General features: G+C 39.6%; 1 long non-coding RNA gene across 1 annotated transcript; it reads right to left on the bottom strand.

Annotated features, from left to right (window-relative positions):
• Window positions 1–1,312: 1,312 nt before the first annotated feature.
• Window positions 1,313–3,295, bottom strand: LOC132618721 (uncharacterized). Its single transcript, XR_009574279.1, has 3 exons — window positions 3,060–3,295; window positions 2,735–2,915; window positions 1,313–1,553 (listed from the first exon to the last, which is right to left on the bottom strand). It is a non-coding gene; the product is annotated as an uncharacterized LOC132618721 (long non-coding RNA).
• Window positions 3,296–11,903: the final 8,608 nt, after the last annotated feature.

Raw genomic sequence — 11,903 nt, 5'->3', positions numbered from 1 at the left:
GTAGACACCTGCGTGGCATAAAACGCAGCGCCCCCAGGCAAAGGGATGTCAGTACGAATAATGTACCGAGTATGTAAGGCAGAACTGAAACAATATATCTCGACTCAGATGATAAAAGAGTAACAGACTCAATCTGTACCTGTAACCAACTCTGATAAACATGTACGCATATGAACTATTGATTCAGCATGAGTATGTATGTATATATATATATATATATATATATAATGCATGCCTTCACCTTGCTCCCAGCCCCTTCGGGCATAATAGCATAATGGCCCCTTCGGCAGCCCTTTCGGGCATCATAATCATCCTATACCAGCTAATCAGGTGGTTTGCGTATATAACGCCTTAGCCCTTTTCCCCTTCCCCATGAAATGATGTTGTGCATTTATGTAAATATGCAAATGCATGAAAATCTTTGAAAACCATCAAAAGACTCCCTTCGGAGAAACTTTTAGTTCAAAATGGGAACTTCTTCCCTTTTCTTAAAAAAATGGGAACTTCTTCCCCTTTGTCTCAAAAATGGGAACTTCTTCCCCATTTCATTTGTCTCCTTCGAGACTCAAAAATTAAATGTAAAATGCATAGGTAAGAAAAAAACCTTATGAATGTCCCCTTCGGGAATTAGACAACATTATGAAATCGCACAACTTATGGGTGCCCCTTTCGGGACTTAAGAGGTCAAGGATATGAATATCCCTACACTGTCTATGAATAGAGTCTTTGGAGTTCGTTTATTTGCTGGGCTCGTTTTGATAATAAGGATCTTCATTACTACCATAATCACCACCACTATCATGTCTCACTTCAAATGATCCATAACATAAGCTGAGGCCACATATTCGGAATATAATCAAGAATTATGTAGCACGCTCACTACAAAAAAATGCTTAAATTGCGGGGGTTATTTTTAAGATTTGCGGCGGTTTGAAACCCCCGCAATGTGTTGTTGCGGCAGTTGTCAAAACCCCCACAATAACAGCTGTCGCAATCAATTAGCGGCGGTTTTTTGCTGACCGCCAGAACTAATTTGCGGCGGTTATTTTACGGCAGTTGACCCCCGTAATTTTAAAATTTAATCTTTTAAAAATAATTCTCAATTACAGATTGCGGCGGTTTAGAACCTCCGCAATATATATATATATATATATATATATATTAAATTAGCTTATACATAAAGGTCCTGGTAGTCTCATATCCCCCAACAATTCATTGAATTTTTTAATTTATATATTATCGATTACAAAATCACTAATTAAGCTGGAAATCATAATCAAAGCAAAAAAACGTTAAAACTTTAAGAGATATCGATAACATATCGTAAAATCACAAATGTCATAAAGTACCATTAGTTTTTGAAACTAAAAATTTAAGTAGCATTATCAAATCACTCAAAAACTAAATTTAAACACAATACATTCACTCCAGCGTTCTAACATCCATTCCTACCAAACAATACAATGAAATCAACGGTTGTCACTAGGATTACTATCACCGCATGATCTTCTTGCATCCATGGGCGAAAGGGATTCACTAGCCGCATCACTTGGCTGCATAATGAAAAGCATAGAAATAGAGTTAGCTACTATCCTGATAACACCACAACTCTTTATTCAAGTTTAATTTGGAAATCCAACTGCTGATACAGAAGAAAATAAAACATAGTAGAGAATTAAGCATCAATCACATTCAAAAGTAACTAAGCCTCTTTTTCATCTCACACTAGCTACAATTAGTTTCGTATAAATACTACTCCCTCGGTCCAAATTTATACGACACTCTTTCCTTTTTAGTCAGTCCCAAAAAATAAAGTTTTAAACTTCATAAAAAACACTTCTAGTCCCTGGATAATTACAAGCAACATCAACACAAAGTTGCCAAAAATATTACAAACATCTAAATTCTAGTGAGTGATCTCAGGACTAGGAACTCTTATCTGTTAACCTTAACAAATTTGCACTGCACTGCTACTGCCAAACTGAAGTGGGGTACCACTACCAGTCCCTGAAACAACACACTAATAAAATTTTAACTCATTCAAACATAAATAACCCGGAAAACTGATTTTCTTTCTTGAAATAATTAAACTTACATTTCAAAATCAACACACTAATACTGTAGTATGAAAATTCAACTCATTGACACAAATAATCAAACACGTTCAAGGGGACCCATTTGTAAAAATAATTGCAGATTACAAAAACCCAAAAATGGGAAAGATGAAAGACCCATTTGTAGAAATAATTGAATAGATACCAGTTGCAACAAAACGATTAGCATAATAAAAATATACACATGTTTCCAGTAATTAGATTTTGAATATAAGTAAGAGTAACGAAGAGGCGAGTGTAACTATTACAACAAAAAGTAAACCGACCCAGATGGATCTCAATACACTGACTGAAGCTAATTAGCTCTTTAAAACTAAAAACCCATTCTTTGATAAACGTACAATTTCTTTCTCTTATCATATCAACAACAACTATATTGTTTGTTTTCTTCCTTTTTGATAACCTGTGGAAATGTTGGGTTTATTTTCTCTCACAAGGATGAATATATATATATATCGCTTTGAGATATTATTATAGTCAAAAAGGATAACAAGACATTCCATGTTTTCCTTTTCGCAAAGAACAAATTTCATTTCCAAGGGAAAAACAGAAGAAAGGACAGGAAAATTGCAAGCGAAAAAAGAAGCAAAATTCGGATCCTATGAGTAGAGAGAAAATACCAGTGTGTTAGATTCAGCTCAGCTTCCTTTCTGGAGATCGAGTTTACGGTTCCCAACAAATAAATTGTTTGATGGATGCTTCATGGAAAAGATCTGCAAATTATGTGGAAAAGATGAAAGGAGTTTGGGTTCTCAAGAAATTCTTTCCTTGCTAAAGAACTGGGCTCTTCAAGGAAAAGATCTTCAAATTATGTGAAAAAAAAGTGAGGGACACATTAGAAAAATTCACACAAAAAAATCAATTTTTAAAAATTTGAGCTAAAAGTTGCGTGCCCTTTTGTTTGTAGAATGTTGAGAATATTGAGAATTTTGAGCAAACATTTACCTTTGAGATCAATGGCCTTAAATTCAAAAACTCTAGCTTCTATTTAATCGGCACCCTTTTTAGTTGGGGTTGAATAAAAAGTACTGAGAGAGGGAGGTTTTGAGACAGAGGGTTTTGAGAGAGAGGGAGGGTTTGAGACACCTTTTTTGTTTCAGAGAAAAAAGATCCAAGTCAAAAAAAAAAGTGAGGGAAAAGTTGCGCGCTATTTTTTTCCCAGATGGTGGAGGTTCCAAACCCCCGCTAGTTTCTTTTATTTGTGTCGGACATGTAAACCCCCGCTATTTAATGAAATTTGCGGGGGTTGTAGCTGACCCCCGCTATTAAACCGCCGCAATTTAAGCATTTTTTTGTAGTGGCTCAGAAATAAGTTGAGGCCACATGTTATGTAGCACGCTCAGACCTAAGCTGAGGTCACATATTCTGTAGCGCTCAGACATACGCTGAGGCCACATAATCTGTAGCACGCTCAGACATAGGCTGAGGCCACATATTCTAAATATAATCCAGAATTATCTAGCACGCTTAGTCACGTCATGAAATCATCTAGAACCTTAGGCTTGGAAATCTCTAGGATTGGAGTCATCATAAAAATCTTCAGAAATTATAAACTTCTAGCATTTCTAGGAGTAAAAATATTATGGATGTCATGTATGGAATCAAAACAAAGGAATCATGCCTTTGAAAGAAAGGGACGAGCCTTAACATACCTGATTGATCTCCTATGAATTAACGCTTATTCTCCCGAACTTGAAAATCTACACTCAAGAGAAATTATACTATCGTTAGACTTATCGTCATCTGCCTATCTCAAGTCCTTAAACCAAACTCTTTTAGAATCTGCCAAAATTCGGGCAACATCTCCCCTGTTTATATGCCTAGCCCGAAATCACAATCCAGTAACTAACAACAACGACAACAATACCAACATCAACAACAATATTATCAATACCAATATATTCCATAAAACATCCTACACGATGTTTTTCAACATACAACAACAATATGCACTTCCTTTCTTCCCAATCAAGGAGCATAATCTCATCAACACACCAACAACATTAGATACCATTTCTATACATGTAAATCAGCCCAGCCATATGGCCACAACAAGCTCAAAACAGTCCATAAACACAACAACTACAACACGAAACTTTATGACCTTGCCTCCACAACTATTTTCACTTTTAAGACATGCTAAACTTTCAAATCTGTCACGACCCGACTAGGGGCCATGACGGGTACCCGGGGCTAACCACCGAGCACCACTCATTCTACTACTTATCATGCTCATTAAACGTTCTGTTATCAAATTCATACTCAAATTATAAGAAAATCATCTTTCATTTGAAAACATAAATACTTTTATATACATAAGCCTTTCGACCATCAAAATAATATATATACATAGCAGCAAACTCGCGAGACCATACAACCCACACTGCGTATCTGCGAGCCTCTACTGGAGTGCTAGACATAAGGACGGGATAGGACCCCGTCGTGCCCAAAATATGCATATATACACAAAATAATAATCGGGCACCTCCGGAACAATAGAGTGCTCTCAATCAGCTAACAGCTCCTACGAGTCTGGATCAAGCTCACCTCCCTGTCTACCTGTGGGCATGAACACAACGTCCAAAGAAAACGGACGTCAGTACGAACATTGTACTGAGTATGAGAGGCATAAATGATAATAGTACGTCAATGAGATAAATGAGGCATCAATAAGGGAGCAACGGTATAGGACTGTCACTTATAAAAGAAATAGCACATGCTGACTTACTTCATATCCATCATCGTATCATATATCCATGAATGTATAAGCTGCCCGTCCATATAGGTACAGTGTGATAATGTATAAGCTGCCCGTCCATATAGGTAGGGTGTGATAATAATTTACTTGCGTCCAGGCCTCCCACGTCCGGGGTTTAAGCTGCCCACTATAGTGGTGTGTATGTCTACCCATCCATATAGGCATAGTGTAATATCATATCATCATATACTCATCGTTATCCAACATATTCATACATAGCATAGGCATATTATAACTTACTTTATTGATCATTTTATGGACCTACCATGATTTAGCATCATTATACATTTATCATTGATATATACATTAGAACTTGAAGGCATCTATGGCTATGTCGGGGTGACATGAGGTCGTGAACCCCCGATTCTATTATGTAGCATTTATAAGTATGCTGCCTCACCTGGAAGGAAATAGTATATAAGGTGAGTATATACAATAACTGGCATCATTAACTGTATGGTACTATGCCTCACCTTGAAGGAAATAACATATAAGGTGAGTGGATACAATGAATGACATCATTAGCCTTAGGGTATTCTGCCTCACCTCGAAGGAAATAATGTATGAGGTGAGTGTATACAACGTACGGCATCGTTAGCATTATAGGAATATCATATCATGAGCTCTAGAATATTTATACTTAACTCATCATCATCATTATCGAACTCATAACACATCTCGTATCTCATTTGACTTCTCATGATCATAGACGCTTGGCTTTCCAGGATGTAGAGGATTCATAGAGAAGAAGGAAAATCATACCATAGGATTCATGCCATAGAAAGAAAGGACTAGCCTCACATACCTTTGTCGTTTAACTAATATATCACTTGCTTGTTCCCCTTTGATGCCCACGTTTCTACCTTCAAGAGAAGTCGCATGAACGTTAGCCAATCGATTACTTAAACGTGCTTACTATTTCTAGGAAGATTTGGGCAGCATTTCCTTTGTATATACAACTTTTCCCATATTCTATATCAACTCCCAAACATTCATAACAACGTTCATAATATAATAAACAACAATCGTCATCCATCTATATTATTCGCAATTCGCAATCTCACTCAAATTTCTCCATAATGGTGGTTATAGTTCACTATCGCATTTCCTCACACATAATAATTATTCCATGTTCTAAAGGTCATTCATAATCTACTTTCAATCACAACATATCCATACTCATGATTCATTCCAAACTACTACTCAACAATAGCACTATTCCCACATTTATGACCCATGTTCTATATTCTTCAACAATCCAAGTGTTTCAACTTCTCAATATCTTAAACGTCATGAAAATATCATAAAACTTACCTTAGATATTCTATGAACAAGACTTGAGTAGCAATACTCTTCTTGCACCAAAAACCCTAACTCACTTCCTTTGAAATTTCTTGGCTTAGATGACTTTAATGGGTTTCACACTCTTGATTCTTGTTGGCTTGATGTAGTTGATCATCAATTTCCTTTGAATTCTTGTGGATGAAGTGTATGGAAACTTCTAGAGGTCTTGAGAGATGAAGAAGAAATGTGGGAAATGAATTTAATAAAGTGGGAACACATTTATATAACCAGAAACTATTCAGCTCGTCGGGACTTCCACGGACACTTTCACGGTCCGTGGAACACTTCACGGTTTGTGGAACTGGTCGTGGTTCACCACTGGCCAGTCACCATCTCTGCTGGGTATTCCACGGACCAGTATACGGTCCGTGGAAGGTTTCACGGCCCGTGGTTGTGGTCGTGGAACTCACAACTTCTTCCGAAGTTGTTCTCGTCGTTTCGTTTGATCTCCAATCCTTATACAACCTTCTTAACACTTGTTTAATACTTCATTAATGATCTGAACATCCCTATAACTTTTCCTCAAAACCTTACCAAACAATCCTTAACACAAAAATTTACGAAACCTTTCCTAAACCTCACTTATACTCCACTTGTCCTTATCAATTCTTATTTCATCAATTCATATAACTTCAAGATCTTAACGTATGCATTCTAAAACCACTAATTATCCGTCTTATAATCTTAAGAACTTCATATTATCCTTAAGGTCGCGTTGGTTTATTCACTATGTGACGACATGAAAATTTCCAAGGTGTAACATTCTTCCCCCCTTTTGAAACATTCGTCCTCGAATGTTAAGTCATCGGGAATTCTATAAAAATTTTGCCAGAGTTTCCCCTATAATATGGCACTACCATCCTGTCACAACAACCCACAATAACATTGCCTCATAGGGCCACAACACAATAGCAATATAAATTGGCCACACACGACCCATATGCATAAAAGAAAAGCGTACATACCTCATAATCTCGATGTCTCATCATAGATTTCTTCCGGGGGCTGACATAAATGCGGACATGTGGATTTCATCTTCTCTTCCGCCTCCCAAGTCATCTCTTCTCGATTGTTATTTCTCCATAAGACCTTAACTGAGGCCACTTCCTTATTTCGAAGTCTTCGTACTTTCCTGTCTAATATGGCCATGGGCACTTCCTCATAAACTAACTTTTCTGTCACCTGAACATCATCTACTGGAACAATCCTCGTAGGATCTCCAACACACTTGTGGAGCATTGAGACATGGAAAACTGGATGGACTAATTCAAGTTCTGGAGGTAAGTCCAATTCATACGCTACTTGACCCACCTTGCAGATTACTTTGTAGGGTCCAATGTATCGTGGACTTAATTTCCCTTTATTGCCAAACCTCATCACCCCTTTCATTGGTGATACCTTCAAGAACACCCAATCATCAACTTGAAATTCTAAATCTCGCCGGCGGTTGTCTGCATAAGATTTTTGGCAACTTTGGGCTGTCAACAATCGATCTCGGATCACCTTGAATTTTTCTACCGCTTGCTGAATCAACTCAGGGCCTATTAGCTGTACTTCTCCTATTTCAAACCACCCAATTGGGGATCTACACTTCCTTCTATATAAAGCTTCATACAAAGCCATTTGAATACTGGAATGATAGCTATTATTGTATGCGAACTCAATCAGAGGTATGTGATCATCCTAGCTACCACCAAAATCAAATACACATGCCCGTAGCATATCTTTCAAAGTTTGAATAGTGCATTCGGCTTGCCCATCTGATTGCGGATGAAACGCTGTGCTAAGCTTCACTTGGTTACCTAGACCTTCTTGAGATACAACCTCACATAATCTTCTGCTGAGTATGTGGTTTTGACTTGAAGAAAATGAGCTGCTTTTGTTAATCTGTCCACAATCACCCATATAGAATCCTACTTGCCTCGGGAACGAGGTAACCCCACAATGAAATCCATATTGATCACTTCCCATTTCCTAGTAGGGATTTCCATCGCTTGCAATAACCCTCCTGGCTTTTGATGTTCGATCTTTACTTGCTGGAAATTTGGACATTGAGCTACAAATTCTGCTATGTCTCTTTTCATGCCATCCCACCAATAAATCATCTTGAGATCATGATACATCTTTGTCGTTCCTGGATGAATAGAATACCGAGAATAATGAGCTTCTTCTAGAATTCGGCGACGTAATTCTGCAACATTTGGAACACATAGCCTGCCTCGATACCGAAGAATTCCATCTATAGAGGTTTCAAATGGAGACTTTTCTTTTCCACGAGATGCGTCTCTACAATGGCTCAACTGGGGATCTTCATATTGCCGCTCTTTCACTTTCATATCCAAGGACGAAACTGTGGGATTATTAACACTAACTTCTGCATCACCTGAATCAACTAAACGTACTCTAAGATTAGCTAGTTGGTGGAGCTCATGAATTAATTCTTTCTTCTCCAAAGGAACTTCATACAGGCTGCCCATAGATCGGCGGCTAAGCGCGTCAGCTACTACATTTGCCTTTTCGGGGTGGTATAAAATATTCACATCATAGTCTTTCAATAATTCTAACCACCGCCTCTGCCGCAGATTCAACTCCTTCTGTTTGAAAATGTATTGGAGACTCTTGTGATCTGTATAGATATCAACATGCACACCATACAGGTAATGTCTCCACATTTTTAATGCATGAATAACCGTAGCCAATTCGAGGTCATGAGTTGGGTAGTTCTTTTCATGTTTCCGTAGCTGTCTCGAAGCATAAGCAATAACTCTACCATGCTGCATCAATACACACCCTAACCCAACGCCAGAAGCATCACAATACACGACATAACCATCTGGCCCTTCTGGGAGTGTCAAAACTGGAGCTGAGGTTAATCTGTCCTTCAACTCCTGGAAACTACGCTCACAAGCATCATTCCACTGAAATTTAGCTGACTTCTGGGTTAGCTTTGTCAATGGGGCGAAAATAGATGAGAAGCCCTCTACAAATCTTCTATAATACCCTGCCAATCCCAGAAAACTACGAACTTCTATAGGCGTCGTAGGCCTTGGCCAATTCTTCACAGCTTCAATTTTCTGAGTGTCAACTCGAATGTCATCATCTAAAATAACATGGCCCAGAAATGTTACAGAATTCAGCCAAAACTCGCACTTTGAGCATATAATTCTCGGGCTCGAAGAATTCCAAGGACAATACATAAGTGATCTATATGTTCTGATTCTGTGCGAGAGTATACCAGAATATCTTCAATAAATACTATTACAAATAAATCCAAGAGTGGCCTGAATACATTATTCATCAAATCCATAAACACTGTCGGGGCATTAGTCAACCCAAATGACATCACTCGGAACTCATAGTGGCCATATCTCGTTCTGAAAGCTGTTTTGGCAATATCTTCTTCTCTAACTCTAAATTGATGGTAACCGACCTCAAGTCTATTTTTGAGAACCACTTGGCACCTTGCAATTGATCAAACAAATCATCAATCCTTAGAAGAGGATATTTGTTCTTTATCGTCACCTTATTCAACTGCCTATAATCAATGCACATTCGTAGGGAACCGTCTTTCTTTCTTACAAATAGGACTGGTGCTCCCCACGGGGATGAACTGGGTCTAATAAACCCCTTCTCAAGCAAATCTTTCAACTGTGCCTTTAACTCTTTCAATTCTGCCGGAGCCATCCGATACGGAGGAATAGAAACGGACTTGGTGTCCGGCAACACATCGATAGCGAAATCGATCTCTCTTTCTGGAGGAAGACCTGGAAGTTCATCTGGAAATTCATTCACTACCGGAACGAATTGGAAAGTTGGCGACGTTGCTTCGGTGTCATGAACTCGGACTAGTTGATAAATTGAGCCTTTAGCTATCATCTTTCTTGCCTTGAGCTAGGAAATAAACCTACCTTTTGGAGATGCTGTATTACCCTTCCATTCAAGCACGGGCTCTCCCAGAAATTGGAATTGAACCACTTTCATTCGGCAATCAACACTAGCATATCATGAAGCCAACCAATCCATACCCATAATCACATCGAAATCTAACATTTCCAGCTCGATTAAATCAATTTTGGTCTGGCGATTGCATATCACAAGTACACAATTTTTATACACTTGTCTAGCCATCACGGGATCACCAACCAGAGTAGATACCTCAAAAGGTTTAATTGGCTCGGGTTTCACCCCAATACAACCAGCAACATATGGAGTGACATAAGAGAAAGTAGAAGCCGGATCTATCAATACATATACATCACGGGAAAATATGGACAATGTACCTGTAACCACATCTGGGGAGGGCTCAAGATCCTGTCGTCCGACTAAAGCATATATGCGGGGCTAAGTGGCACCTGAAGTAGATTCTACCCCTCTGCCTCTACCTCGGCCTGCTGGAATCTGAGAAGTCTGCCCTACCGGGCGCACTGAAGATGAGCCAGCCACTGATCTTGTGGGCTGAACCCCAAATCTACCACCCATCGACGGGCAATCTCGCATCGTGTCACCAATCCGGCCGCAGGCATAAGAAGCATCCTAACCCTAGCGACACCGTCCGGAATGTAACCTACCGCACTGGCTGCATTACGGTACTGGGGGTCTCCTCTGGCTATAATCTCCTCCAAACTGAGAATCTGGGGCCCTCGAACTCTGACCCTGTCCTAAACGAAAGGAGCGATCAAATCTCCTTCCCGTAAATCGAGGAGGTGCACTGGTCACTGACTGGCCGGAGTGTCTAGAATAAGTATGCCTCGATCTCCCTCTATAATTACTGCCTGCCCCCATAGATATGGCCCTCTTACTTTGCCTCCTATCAATATCACGGTCACTGATTTGTGGTTGCTGTCGTCCCTCTAAGTGATGGACATGAGCTTGTATGCGGGAAATATCCATCCCATTTTGCCATGAGGCCGTTAAGCAATCTTTAAATAAATGTGGCCCTAAGCCACTCACAAATCTATGTACTCAATCTCCCATATCGTCCACCATAGTCGGGGCATACCTAGCCAACGAATTAAATTGAAGGCTATATTCCCGGGCACTCATACTTTCTTGCTTCAAATTTAAGAACCTATCCGCTTTAGCTCGGCGGACCTCGAGTGGCAAATAGTGGCGAATGAAAGCATCCACGAATTCTTGCAAAACGGGAGGAGGCACATTCTCTTTTCTCGATGATATCCAATTATTATACCACAATACCGCCACATCTCGGAGTCTATATGATGCCAACTCCACGGATTCAGTCTCGGAGGCATAAATAATCTTTAATGTCCTCAACATCTCATCGATGAAACCTTGCGGGTCTTCATCCGGATTTGACCCGAAAAACTCCGGAGGATTCAAACTCATAAAGTCACGGGCTCTGGTACTAGTTTCCTGATCACTTGAACTCACATTCTGCCGATGTGCCTGGGCGGCAACCAACTGTATCAATAAGTGAATAGCTTCGGTCTTTTGTTGACCCGAAGCAGCCGGTGGAGGAACTGGAGGCACAGGAGCTGGAGCTGAAGCCCCTTCTTGTTCCTCGGTAATAGGTGGAGTAGAAGAAGCATTAGATGGAGCCTCATTATGTTATTCACCCTCATCTACATTCATTGGCGGCTCTCTTTCTGCCTGCCTTTTCATCGTAGTCTTGTCCTTCTGGGCGGCTTTAGCCTTTCCCTTTGGCGGCATTTCTGAAATCACAACGC

The sequence above is a fragment of the Lycium barbarum genome, chromosome 11 (genome assembly GCF_019175385.1).
Source record: "Lycium barbarum isolate Lr01 chromosome 11, ASM1917538v2, whole genome shotgun sequence".
Classification (NCBI taxonomy): Eukaryota; Viridiplantae; Streptophyta; class Magnoliopsida; order Solanales; family Solanaceae; genus Lycium; species Lycium barbarum.
The sequence above is the reverse complement of the archived record's forward strand: the minus strand, read 5'-3'. Positions and strand labels throughout refer to the sequence as shown.